The 13,568-nt window shown below is 38.1% G+C and overlaps 1 protein-coding gene across 6 annotated transcripts in view; it reads left to right on the top strand.

Annotated features, from left to right (window-relative positions):
- The first annotated feature begins 2,949 nt into the window (after positions 1–2,949).
- Positions 2,950–13,568, top strand: part of MAGED1 (MAGE family member D1) — a 79,786-nt gene continuing 69,167 nt past the window's right edge. For all 6 annotated transcript variants that reach the window (XM_086388747.1, XM_086388742.1, XM_086388744.1 and 3 more), the window contains exon 1: positions 2,950–2,996. The gene's annotated coding sequence lies outside the window, so the exon portion shown is untranslated. The remainder of the gene's footprint in view (positions 2,997–13,568) is intronic.

Genomic DNA, 13,568 nt, shown 5'->3' with positions numbered 1-13,568 from the left:
ATCCAACCATCTCTTCCTCTGTTGTCCCCATCTCCTCATGCCTTCAATTTTTCCCAGCATCAGGGTCTTTTCCAGTGAATCGGCTCTTCGCATCATGTGGCTGAATTATTGGAGCTTCAGCCTCAGCATCAGTCCTTCCAATGAATATTTAGGGTTGTCCCTTAGGATTGACTGGTTTGATCTCTTTGCTGTCCAGTTCAGTCGCTTAGTCGTGTCCAACTCTTTGCGACCCCATGAATCACAGCACGCCAGGCCTCCCTGTCCATCACCAACTCCTGGAGTTCACCCAGACTCATGTCCATCGAATCAGTGATGCCATCCAGCCATCTCATCCTCTGTCGTCCCCTTCTCCTCCTGTCCCCAATCCCTCCCAGCATCAGGGTCCTTTCCAATGAGTCAACTCTTTGCATGAGGTGGCCAAAGTACTGGAGTTTCAGCTTCAGCATCATTCCTTCCAAAGAAATCCCAGGGCTGATCTCCTTCAGAATGGACTGGTTGGATCTCCTTGCAGTCCAAGGGACTCTCAAGAGTCTTCTCCAGCACCACAGTTCAAAAGCATCAATTCTTCGGCCCTCAGCCTTCTTCACAGTCTAACTCCCACATCCATACATGACCACAGGAAAAACCAGAGCCTTGACTAGACGAACCCTTGTTGGCAAAGTAATGTCTCTGCTTTTGAATATGCTATCTAGGTTGGTCATAACTTTTCTTCCAAGGAGTAAGCGTCTTTTAATTTCATGGCTGCAGTCACCATCTGCAGTGATTTTGGAGCCCCAAAAAATAAAGTCTGACACTGTTTCCACTGTTTCCCCATCTATTTGCCATGAAGTGATGGGACCAGATGCCATGATCTTCGTTTTCTGAATGCTGGCACTCTCAAAAGTCTTCTCCAGCACCAAAGCTTGAAAGCATCAATTCTTCAGTGCTCAACTTTCTTTATGGTTCAACTCTCCCATCCATATATGACTACTGGAAAAACCAGACAGATGTTTTTGTCAGCAAAGTGATGTCTTTGCTTTTAACATGCTGTCTAGGTAAGTTACAGCTTTTCTTCCAAGGAGCAACTGTCTTCATTTCATGGCTGCAGTCACCATCTGCAGTGATTCTGGAGCCCAAGAAAATAAAGTATGTCAGTGTTTCCATTTTTCCCCCATCTATTTGCCATGAAGTTACGGGACCAGATGCCATGATCTTAGCTTTTTGAATGTAAAGTTTTAAGCCAGCTTTTTCACGCTCCTCTTTCACTTTCATCAAGAGGCTTTTTAGTTCCTCTTCACTTTCTGCCATTAGGGTGGTGTCATCTGCCTATCTGAGATTATTGATATTTCTCCAGGCAATGTTGATTCGAGCTTGAGCTCATCCAGGCTTGCATTTCCCATGATGTACTCTGCATATAAATTAAATAAACAGGGTGACAATATACAGCCTTGATGTACTCCTTTCCCAATTTTCAACAAGGTTGCACTAGTACAACCCATTTCTATATTTTGATTTGAATCATTACTACATTTTTTCTTACTTAAAATTGTCTTTGATTTTCTGTTTTCCTCATAATTAAGCTCAAACTCCATAACATGGCATGCAAGGTTCTTCCTTGTCTGATCTCTTACATTCAGCCTTCATCTCTCATCACTGCTTCTTTCACACTATACTTCAAAATCCACTATCTTTCTTCCTTTCCATTCATCCATTCCATCATGTAGTCAACATTAAACAAGTCTTCATTGAGTACCCTCTAGTATATAAGGAGTATTTTAGATTTTAATTATTCACCAATTGATGGAGTAGCCATAGTTTCAACACTGTCTTCTCTTCATCTATTATTATTGTCACATTATAGTGCTACTAGTTGTTTATGTGTTCATTTTGCTCACTGGTTGGAGGGTCTTGAAATCCAGGATTATATCTTAATCTTCTTCATATGGACAATATCAGAAACAGAACCTTACACCAAGTGGTTGTTCAAAATCTGTTGGTTGAATGACAAAACATGAGTCAAATGCTGAAATGAACTATACAAATACTAGCAAAAGTAAAGACCTTGTGCTAGCGCTTGTCATTACCCTGACCACATTTTGGTAATTTATTTATTCATTCCACAAGCATCCATAATCACCTATTTTATGCTAGACTCTTAAGTGTTTAAATGTTGCCTTAGCTCCTAGGCTGTGGGCTTCTAGTGCCATGTCTCTGGGTCTAGCATAGTATTTGGTACACTTGTGAACTGGCTGAAAATAACCACAAAAGAGAAGAACTGGGGTATAGATTTTGGCCCTAGAGGAGTTTTCTGGAGGTAACAGCAATAGGTAACTCAATATTGAACTTTTAACCAAAGTAAGGCTTATTCTTATTATTGAAACTTTTTGTCAATTATCATTGTCTTCATTTGGGTGGGGGATATAAAAGTACACAAGAATGCTTTCTAAATGAGCTCACTTTCATTTGCAAATTTGAGTATGGAATGTTACTCTCTGGATTCCATTTCAAGACAGAAATGATTCAGATTTAAGACTTTTTAAAGATCTTGAAATTTTTATACCAGTAATTAAAATGAACTTATTTTTTAATTCCAGAAAGCAGTTAATCAGCATGGTAAATATGTAACTGTAGACATCCGAGAGTTAAGGAAGTAACAGTACTTGAAAGTCTGAATCAGTAAGGCGAGGTGACAAATAGGATACATAGAGTTTGGCAGAGATGCCTCAGTTCCTGGGATGACTAGGGCTAGTAGGATTTGTAAAAAATTACTGATTCCTTCTTCCAGACATTCTACGTCACTATCCAGGTGCGCATCTGGTGAGAGAGCCATTGAGATACAGTATTTCAAAAGCTTGCTAGAAAGGCACAGGAAGTTGTCTGGAGTGAAGGCGGAGGTGGGGGCGGGGAGTGATGAGGGCGGGGGTGAGGGTGTGGCGTCCCGGGCAAAAGCTTCCGCCAACAAAAGAAATTAGCACTTCCGGTCACGCCTTCATCTTGTCGCGGCGTTCTTCACCAAGGTGAGTGTAAAGAAAGGGATTGATAATTTTCACAAGTGAGTCCCCAAACACTTCAGGAACGCTTTCCTCTTTGTTTCACCACGAGGTGGAAAGAATTCATCTCCAGGGTACACTGAAGGATGTTTCTGACGCTTGTGGTTCTGATCTCTATCTCCACTCTCTCACTCCTCAGGAGATGGCTGGCCGTCGTCCCCTCCTTCTGACTCTTATGGTCCTTTTATGCCTGATTATTCTTCACTTCACCTCTTTATCTCGAATCCTCTTCCTGGTCTTTATGAATTTGGGTCATTCCCTGTACCATCGATTTTCTTTCCTACCTCTTACTCCCACCTTCCACCCCGCCCTCCTCTTAGCTTCAGAACTTTTGCTACCCTCTTCCCCGACTCTGGCTTCCATGATGGCTCAGACAGTAAAGCGTCTACTGCAATGCGGGAGACCTAGGTTCGATCCCTGGGTCGGGAAAATCCGCTGAAGAAGGAAATGGCACCCCACTCCAGTACTCTTGCCTGGAATATCCCATGGACGGAGGAGCCTGATAGGCTACAGTCCATGGGGTCGCAAAGAGTCGGAAACGACTGAGAGACTTCTGTTTTCTTTCCCCTAGTCTGAGCCTACATTCTTCCCTTTTTTTCCCCTTTAAACCCCAGTATTTTATTCCCCCTGAAGGCTTTTGATTCTCTTTGGTCCTACTTCTGCAGAGGACAGTGAATTATTTATTAATACTTTATAAAACCAGGTGTGGCTTCTATTTCAAGGGCAAGGCTGTTTTTGTTGTCTTTAAAAATAAGCAAAGGAGCAGAAAATTTTTAGAGCTCTCAGAGACGTAGGAACTTGTTCAGATTATGTACTTGTATTTATTTATTACCCTGAACGAAATCACATATCAGATATTGCACTGGTTTCAGCCTATGACATAAAAAAATTTTGGTATACAACTGAATCTCCAAATTTTGAGTGACAAACATAGTGAGTTTTGCTTATAACTTGGTGTCAGCTTTAGAGGGTGGAAGCTTTCCCATCTTTAGAATTTCTCACAGGGCAGAAATGGTTGACAGATACGACATCCAATCACAAATTTATTAATTCATGTGAGTTGGGTTTATTATGTAAATATTTTCCTGGTGTTCAGTAGCAACATTGAAGAACAAGTTGACAGATTTTTAAGACGATTTTTTTTTTTTTGAGCTATGCATGTATTATCTATTTGGTGCAATATGAATTTTGTCTTTTTCATTTGTTGCAATGTGAATTTATGTTTTTGCACCATTTATCGTGTGTAAACTGTCTTGCAAGACTATTCATTAATTATCACAATTTATTATTTCAATTCCAAGAGAGAAAATTAAATTTATAATGAGGGTGAGGGGTATTTCAGGTTATAAAGAGGAATTTAACTAGCAGTCTCCTTGAACAAGCAACTTATTCCCTCTTCTGTAATGTGTTAGACTTGCCAAAGTAAGGGATGATTAAGTATAGTTGAGAGACAATGAGTGAATATATCATAAATATATAATAGGTTGTGATAGAGAGGGTTGTACTATGTTAGATAGAAAAGGCAGAAAGGCCTCCCTGGTATTGTGACATTTGAGCAGAAATCTAAAGGAAAAGAGGGCACAGACTATACATATATGAGTGGGAAGCTGGGATATATTTATGACAGTGGCTTTGCATTTGTTGGTAATTTTGCTTCCAGCATTCCCTCTTCTCCCCTCTACCTGTGGTCACTAGCCAATGGCAACCCACTGCAGTATCCTTACCTGGAAAATCTTATGGACAGAAGAGCCTGGTGGGCTGCAGTCCATGGGGTCGCAAAGAGTCCGGCACGACTGGGCGACTAACACTTACTTGCTGCCTACTCGAATGATCTAATCTGTCCATGTAGGTTCCCCATATTGTCTTTCTCCTGGCTAGCTTCTTGCTACATTTAGGTGAATTGTCAGTTACCAGCCCCTCTGGGAAGACATGTCTGCCTCTATCCTCACCTCTTCCTCAATGTGTTAATTTGTGGTGCACTGTATGCTAACCTGCAGCATATTTGCTTTCCTCTCTCACTGCTCTTTTCTCTGCATGTTCGTAATGTTGCCCATAAATGTTTGGTGTGGTAAATTGAAATGAATTTAGTGCCTGTCTTTTATATACAACCTTTTTAATGTAGTTGGCTCCCTAATTAATGTTCAGAACCACTGTTTAAAAGTCAGTATCATCATTGTCATTTTCCTGATGACAAAACCCAGACTCAGGTGGGTAGTAACTTGCTAAATGGTGGAGTTAATGGAGTTAAAGTCTGTCAGATACTCAGTCCTGGCCTGATTGTCTCTTTCTCTCTCTCTGTCTCTGTTTATTAATGAGAAGTAGAAAATACACAAAATTTTATTAGACATAGTCTGGATATAAAAATTTCATTTTGTAAGCTCTCTTTCACAAGTCTGATTATATCAGGTACTTGATTTACTTCCTAGTTATAAATGTTAAGAGCTGAAAAGTGTGATGACTTTTTACTTTATTTTTTTTTCCCATTTTCAAACTTTTTATTCTTTTTTTCCTTTTTAACTTTTATTGGGGTATGAATACATAAGGGTACAGCTGAAAGCATTGTCACCACTGTGTAACCTACCACATGATCCAGCAATTCCACTCATGGTATATATCTGGAAAAAGTGAAAACACTAATTTGGAAAGATGTGTGCACTCCAGTGTTCTTAGCAGTACTATTTACAATGGCCAGGATATGGAAACGACCCAAGTGTCCATCAGCAGATGAATGGATAAAGATATGGTGTATATGTACAATGGAATATTGTTCTTTAGTCACTAAGTCGTGTCCGACTCTTTTGCTACCCCCTGTACTGTAGCTCGCCAGGCTCCTCAGTCTGGGGGATTTCCCAGCAAGAATACTGGAGTAGGTTGCCATTTTCTTCTCAAGGGGATCTTCCTGACCCAGGGATCCAACTCACATCTCCTACATTGGCAGGCAGATTCTTTACCACTGAGCTAGCAGTGAAGCTTTGCAATTACTCAGCCATAAAAAAGAATGAAATTCTGCCATTTGTAGCAGTGTTGTATGTACCTAGAGAATATTATGCTTAGTGAAACAGAGAAATACAGATACTTTATGGTATCACTTATATTTGGAATCTAAAAAATAATACAAATGAATATATATATAGCAAAACAGAAACAGACTTGGTGATATAGAAAACAAACTAGTGGTTACCAGTAGGGAGAGGGGCAAATAGCAGGTATGGGATTAAGAGATACAAACTACTATGTATAAAATAGATAAGCAATAAGGATATATTGTATAGCACATGGATTTATAGCTATTGTATTGTAATAATTTTAAATGGAGTATAATCTGAGTCACCATGCTATACACCTGAAACTAATATAATACTGTAAATCAACTGTAAATTCATGTTGGGCTTCCCTGGTGGCTCATTGTTAAAGAATCTGCCTGCCAGTGCAGGCAATGCAGGTTCGATGCTTGGTCCTGGAAGATCCCCTGGAGAAGGAATGGCACCTTGCTTCAGTATTCTTGCCTGAAAAATCCATGGATAGAGGAGATTGCAAAAAAGTGGGACACAACTTAACGACTAAACAACAGCATACTTCATTTAAAAAAAAAAAACAATTATCAGTATCTGAAATCCCTTGAATATATTTCCCTACCAGTTACAATCTAAACCTCAAATTAACCACATCTTGGCTTCTATCACTGTATAATAATTTTCCCGTTTTGGGACTTTATAAAGATTTGGTATGTTTTTGTGTGTGGTTGACTTTGGCTTAAGATTTTGTTTTTGATACTGAGCCAAGTTATTGAGTGTAGTAGTAATTCCTTCATTCTTATAGCTCTGTATTCCATTGTGTGAATATGCCACAACTGATAGGCAATTTGGTTGTTTATATCTTTATTTGGTCTGCAAATAGTACTATAAACATTCTACAACATGTCTTTTGGTGATATATACACAGATTTCTGTTGAACATATACCTAAGAGTAGAACTGATTAATTCATAGGTTATGGATAAGATTAGCTTTAGTACGTATTGCCAACCAATTTTCCAAAGCAGTTGTACTAAAAAAACTCCTAATAGAAAATTTTAAGAGTTCCAATGCTCTAGAATATTGCCAACACATACTGTGTTGTCTTTTTAAGGAAAAAATATGTAACCATTCTAGTGGTTATTAATAGTATCTTGTGGTTTTATTTTGCATATCTCTGCTGATAAATGTGCATCTTTTCCTGTTTGTTGGCTTAGATATCTTTTTTTCAAGGTACCTATTCAAGTCTTTTGACCACTTTTTCTCCTGGACCATCCTTTTCTTATTGTTCTGTAGAAGATCTTTCTTTAGTAAGAATGTGAATACTTTGTTAGATCTGTTTATTGCAAATTTTCAATTGCTTGCACTTTCAGACTCTTAATGGTGTCTTTTGATGAACTGAATACAACCACATTTTGGAGATATTGCAGGTTTGCTACTACCGTTGCAGTAAAGTGAATATCACAATAAAACAAATCATACACATTTTTTGGTTTCAAGTGCGTTTAAAAGTCAATTTTGCACTATGCTGTAGTCAAGTAAGTGTGCAATGCATGCATGCTCAGTCGTTAAGTCTTGTCCAACTCTTTGCGACCTGACCCCATGGACTGTAACCCACCAGATTTCAGGCAAGACTACTGGAGTGGGTTGCCATTTCCTCCTCCAGGGGATCTTCCCAGCCCAAAATCTGTGTCTCCCGCATTGGCCACCTGGGAAACTCCAAGTGTGCAATAGCACTGTCTAAAAAAGAATATACCTTAATTAAAAAATACTTTATTACTAAAAAGTGTTAACCAGCATCACACAGGGTTGCCACAGACCTTTAATTTGTAAAAAATGCAGTATTTGTGAAGCACAGTAAAACAAGATATGCTTGTATCTCAATTTTAATATTGTTGAGTTCATAATTTTTCCTCTATATGGGTAGTGCTTGTTTGTCCTGGTTAAGAAATCTTTGCCTTTCTCAAAGTCATAGAGATGTTTTTCTATGTGATGTTATTGTTTAATCTCATTTATATTTCTAGTTCATTTGATACTGATTTTATTGTATGTTGCCAGTATGATATATGGATAAAGGCCCATTGTTGTTGTGTTGTTGTTTTGAAACAGACATCCAGCAATTCAATACCATTTATTGAAAAGATCATCCTTTCCCTCTAGCATCATCATCTTCTTCATAAATCAGATGATTAGGTTATATATGTGGGTTTATTTCTGAATTCATTTCATTTTGGTTTTTCTATTAGTACCACTGTCATAATTAATGTAACTTTATAATGTATCTTATATATGGTCAGTAAGTCCTACAATTTTGCTCTTTATCTTTAATAATGCTTTGGTTATTCTTGGCCTTTTGAATTCCATATACATTAAAAAAAACTAGCTAATATATTTATTTTAATTGGAGGCTAATTACTCTGCAATATTGTAGTGGTTTTTGCTATACACTGACATGAATCAGCCAGAGGTGTACATGTGTCCCTCATCCCGAACCCCTCCCCATCCCAGCCCTCTGGGTTGTCCCAGTGCACTGGCTTTGTGTGCCCTGTTTCATGCATCGAACTTGGACTGGTGATCTATTTCACATATGGTAATATACATGTTTCAATGCTATTCTCTAAAATCATCCCACCCTCACCTTCTCCCACCGAGTCCAAAAGTCTGTTCTTTATATTTGTGTCTCTTTTGCTGTCTCACATATATGGTCATTGTTGCCATCTTTCTAAATTCCGTATGTATGCATTAATGTACTATATTGGAGTTTTTCTTTCTGACTTACCTCACTCTGTATAGTAGGCTCCAGTTTCATCCACCTCATTACAACTGGTTCAAATGCATTGTTTTTAATAGCTGAGTAATATTGTATTGTGTATATGTACCACAGCTTTCTTATCCATTCATCTGCCGATGGACATCTAGGTTGCTTCCATGTCCTAGCTTCCATGTAAACAGTGCTGTCATGAACATTGGGGTACATGTGTCTCTTTCAATTCTGGTTTCCTCGATGTGTATGCCCAGCAGTGGGATTGCTAGGTCAAATGGCAGTTCTATTTCCAGTTTTTTAAGGAATCTCCACGCTGTTCTCCATAGTGGTTCTACTAGTGTGCATGCCCACCAACAATGTAGGAGGGTTCCCTTTTCTCCACACCCTCTTCAGCATTTATTGTTGGTAGACTTTTTCATAGCAGCCATTTTGACCAGCATGAGATGGTACCTCATTGTGGTTTTGATTTGCATTTCTCTGATAATGAGTGGTGTTGAGCATCTTTTCATGTGTTTGTTAGCCATCTGTATGTCTTCTTTGGAGAAATGTCTGTTTAGTTCTTTGGCCCATTTTTTGATTGGGTCATTTATTTTTCTGGTATTGAGCTGCATGAGCTGCTTATATATTTTTGAGATTAATTGTTTGTCAACTGCTTCATTTGCTATTATTTTCTCCCATTCTGAAGGCTGTCTTTTCACCTTGCTTATAGTTTCCTTCGTTGTGCAAAAGCTTTTAAGTTTAGTTAGGTCCCATTTGTTTATTTTTGCTTTTATTTCCATTCCTCTAGGAAGTGGGTCATAGAGGATCCTTCTGTGATTTATGTCGTAGAGTGTTTAGCCTGTGTTTTCCTCTAGGAGTTTTATAGTTTCTGGTCTTATGTTTAGATCTTTAATCCATTTTGAGTTTATTTTTGTGTATGGTGTTAGAAAGTGTTTTAGTTTCATTCTTTTACAGATGGTTAACCAGTTTTCCCAGCACCACTTGTTAAAGAGATTGTCTTTAATCCATTGTGAATTTTTGCCTCCTTTGTCAAAGATAAGGTGTCCGTAGGTGTGTGGATTTATCTCTGGGCTTTCTATTTTGTTCCATTGATCTATATTTCTGTCTTTGTGCCAGTACCATACTGTCTTGATGACTGTAGCTTTGTAGTATAGTCTGAATTCAGGCAGGTTGATTCCTCCAGTTCCATTCTTTTCTCAAGATTGCTTTGGCTTTTCAAGGTTTTTTGTATTTCCATACAAATTGTGAAATAATTTGTTCTACTTCTGTGAAAAATACCATTGGTAGCTTGATACAGATTGCATTGAATCTATAGATTGATTTGGTTATTATACTCATTTTCACCCGTATATATTTTTTAGAGGGCTTCCCATGTGGCACTAGTTGTAAAGAACCTGCTTGCCAATGCAGAAGACTTAAGAGATGTGGGTTTGATCCGTCAGGAACATCCAGTGGAGGAGGGCATGGCAACCCACTTCAGTATTCATGCCTGGAGAATCCCATGGACAGAGGAGACTGAAGGGCTGCGGTCTCTAGGGTTGCCAAGAGTTGGACACGCCAGAATTGACTTAGCATGCACACATTTTAGAATCAGCTTGTCAGTTTTCACAAAAATCCTTGGCATTTTGATTCAGATACCAGTTTAATAGGTCAATTTGATACTTTTCCCACAAATATCTCATTGTTCATCTCCTAATATTAGGAACACTTTGTAAATAATTTAATTGCCATCATCTTACTAAGAAAACTTAACAATAATTCCCTAATATCATATACCTACCTACTGCATTTTCAGATTTTTTTCAAACTGTGTTTTATTTAAAACTATTATCCAACCTAATGTGTTTTTATATTTCTTAAGATTTTATTGTTTTCTATATTTTATTGAACTTGTTATATATTTAGTACTTTTCAAGTCATTACTTCTTCTGTTGCTCAAACTGTCTGGTTTGGAAGTAGTCATATGAAACTCCTTCACGTTGGCTTCTGTTTTTTTTTTTCTTTTATTCCTGAAATTTTCAAATAGTTTTAAAGAAGAAAGTAGTAAGCACATGCACCACACATAACCATGCATAATCCTTTCCCAAGCTTCAACAATTAATACTGTTTAACCAATTTCGTTTTATTTTTTCTCCTCACCCACTTTTCTCACTGGGGTATTTGAGAAAACGGCACTCAGCCACTATGTCATTGGACAGATAAATAACTCATTATGGATCCTTAAGTCATAGGTGTGTTAAATAAGGAACCACAAGGGGACGACAGAGGATGAGATGCGTGGATGGCATCACTGACTCAATGGACGTGAGTCTGAGTGAACTCCGGGAGTTGGTGATAGACAGGAAGGCCTGGCGTGCTGCGATTCATGGGGTCGCAAAGAGTCAGACACGACTGAGTGACTGAACTGAACTGAGGCTGTTATACTTAATAAGATTAACAGTAATGCTTTATATTATCTAATACTCAGTTCATATTCAGATTTCCATGATTGTCTGAAAAATGTCTATTTACAGTAGCTTTGTTAAATCTATATCCAAAAAAGACCATTTATTGCTACTGGCTGTTTTTCTCTTGAGTCTCTTTTCCTGTAAATCCTCTAAAGCCCCCACCCCCATGCCCTGCCAGTTTTAAAGACTGTTGATTTATTGGAGAAACTAAGTCATTTGTCTGATTGACAAATGGACTTAGATGATTGCTTCTTTGATGTGGTTTTTATTGTTTTCTCCTTCCCATATTTCCTCTTCACTGGAATTTAGAGCTAGAGGCTTGATTAGCTTCAGTTTAATTATTTTTTTAAAGGTAAGAATCATCTCAGGCAGTGTAATGCACTTTTTATTGCAATACCTCATGGGTGATTTTATCTTTTTAACTGATGCTGGGGTTGATTTGTGTTTTCAGGTGATCTCAGCCTGATCCCTCCATTGTAGCATTTCCTCCCAACCTTTCTCCTGTTGATTTTCAGAGCCATTGGAGATAACTGTCTAAATTCAGTATTTCAGTAGTGGTTGTAAAGTAGTGGTAGAATTCTACCAGTTATTCTGCATTTATTAGCTGGGATTATTTTATAAAGGAGAACTTTTCCTTGCCAGATATGTTTTTTTGTTCTAATTTATGTTTCATTAAAAGAAACTCAAGATTTATGAACAGAAATAGACTCACAGACATAGAAAACAAACTGACGTTTACCAAATGGGATAGTAGGATTAGGGGAGCAAGAGATAAATTAGAAGTTTGGGATTAAAATATACACTACTATTTATAAAACAGATAAACAGCAAGATCCTATTGTGTAGTACAGGGAACTGTGCTCAGTATCTCATAATAACTTATAATGGAAAAGAATGTGAAAAGCTATATATACATACACATATGTGTATATAACTGAGTCACTTTACCATACACTTGAAACTAACACAACAGTATAAATTAACTGTAGTTAAGTTAAAAACTGTTAACATTTAAAACAAAGGATAAATGCTTTTTTTCATATATCAGTTTTCAGAATTGATTTCCTAGAGACCTTCATTGCTTAATATCATTAAGAATTCATGGATTTTTATGTATTTAATGTGTATCCATTGTGATTAAAATTTTTCACTGAGGTATAGTTGGTTTACAATGCTGTGTTAGTTTCAGGTCTACAGCAAAGTGATTCAGTTACAGACATATATTTATTCTGATTATTTTCCATTAGAGGTTATTATAAGATATTGAATATAGTGCCTATGCTATACAGTAAATCCTTGTTACTTATCTGTTTTATATGTATATTAGTGTGTATTTATTAAACCCATCAGTTCAGTTCCATTCAGTCACTCATTCATGTCTGACTCTTTGTGACGCCATGAACTGCAGCACACCAGGCTTCCTGGTACATCACCAACTCCCAGAGCCTGCTCAAACTCATGTATGTCGAACTGGTGATGCCATCCAACCATCTCATCCTCTGTTGTCCCCTTCTTCTCCTGCCTTCAGTCTTTCCCAGCATCAGGGTCTTTTCCAGTGAATCAGTTCTTCACATCAGGTGGCCAAAGTATTGTAGTTTCAGCTTCAGTATCAGTCCTGCCAATGAACACTTAGGACTGATTTCCTTTAGGATTGACTGGTTGGATCTCCTTGCAGTCCAAGGGACTCTGAAGAGTATTCTCCAACACCCCAGCTCAAAAGCATCAATTCTTTGGTGCTCAGCTTTCTTTATAGTCCACCTCTCACAGCCATACATGACTACTGGAAAAACCATGGCTTTGACTACACAGACCTTTCTTGGCAGAGTAATGTGTCTGCTTTTTCATATGCTATCTAGGTTGGTCATAGCTTTTCTTCCAAGCAGCAAGTGTCTTTTAATTTCATTGTTGCAGTCTGCAGTGCAGTTCGCATCTGCAGTGATTTTTGAGCCCCCAAAATAAAGTCTCTCACTGTTTTCATTGTTTCCCCATCTATTTGCCATGAAATGATGAGACCAGATGCCATGAACTTAGTTTTCTGAATGTTGAGTTTTAAGCCATCTTTTTCACTCTCCTCTTTCACTTTCATCAAGAGGCTATTCAGTTCTTTGCTTTCTGCCATAAGGGTGGTGCTATCTGCACATCTGTTTTGCCCTGCTTCATTTTGTACTCCAAGGCCAAACTTGCCTGTTACTCTAGGTATCTCTTGACTTCCTAGTTTTGCATTCCAGTCCCCTATGATGAAAAGGGCATCTTTCTTTTGTTGTTAGTTCTAGAAGGTCTTGTAGCTCATCATAGAACCTTTCAACTTCAGCTTA

The sequence above is a fragment of the Bos grunniens genome, chromosome X, assembly GCF_055505025.1.
Source record: "Bos grunniens cultivar Pamir isolate PY7600 chromosome X, Bosgru_T2T1.0, whole genome shotgun sequence".
Lineage (NCBI taxonomy): Eukaryota > Metazoa > Chordata > Mammalia > Artiodactyla > Bovidae > Bos > Bos grunniens.
Note: the sequence above shows the minus strand (reverse complement) of the source record. Positions and strands in the feature narration are given on the sequence as shown.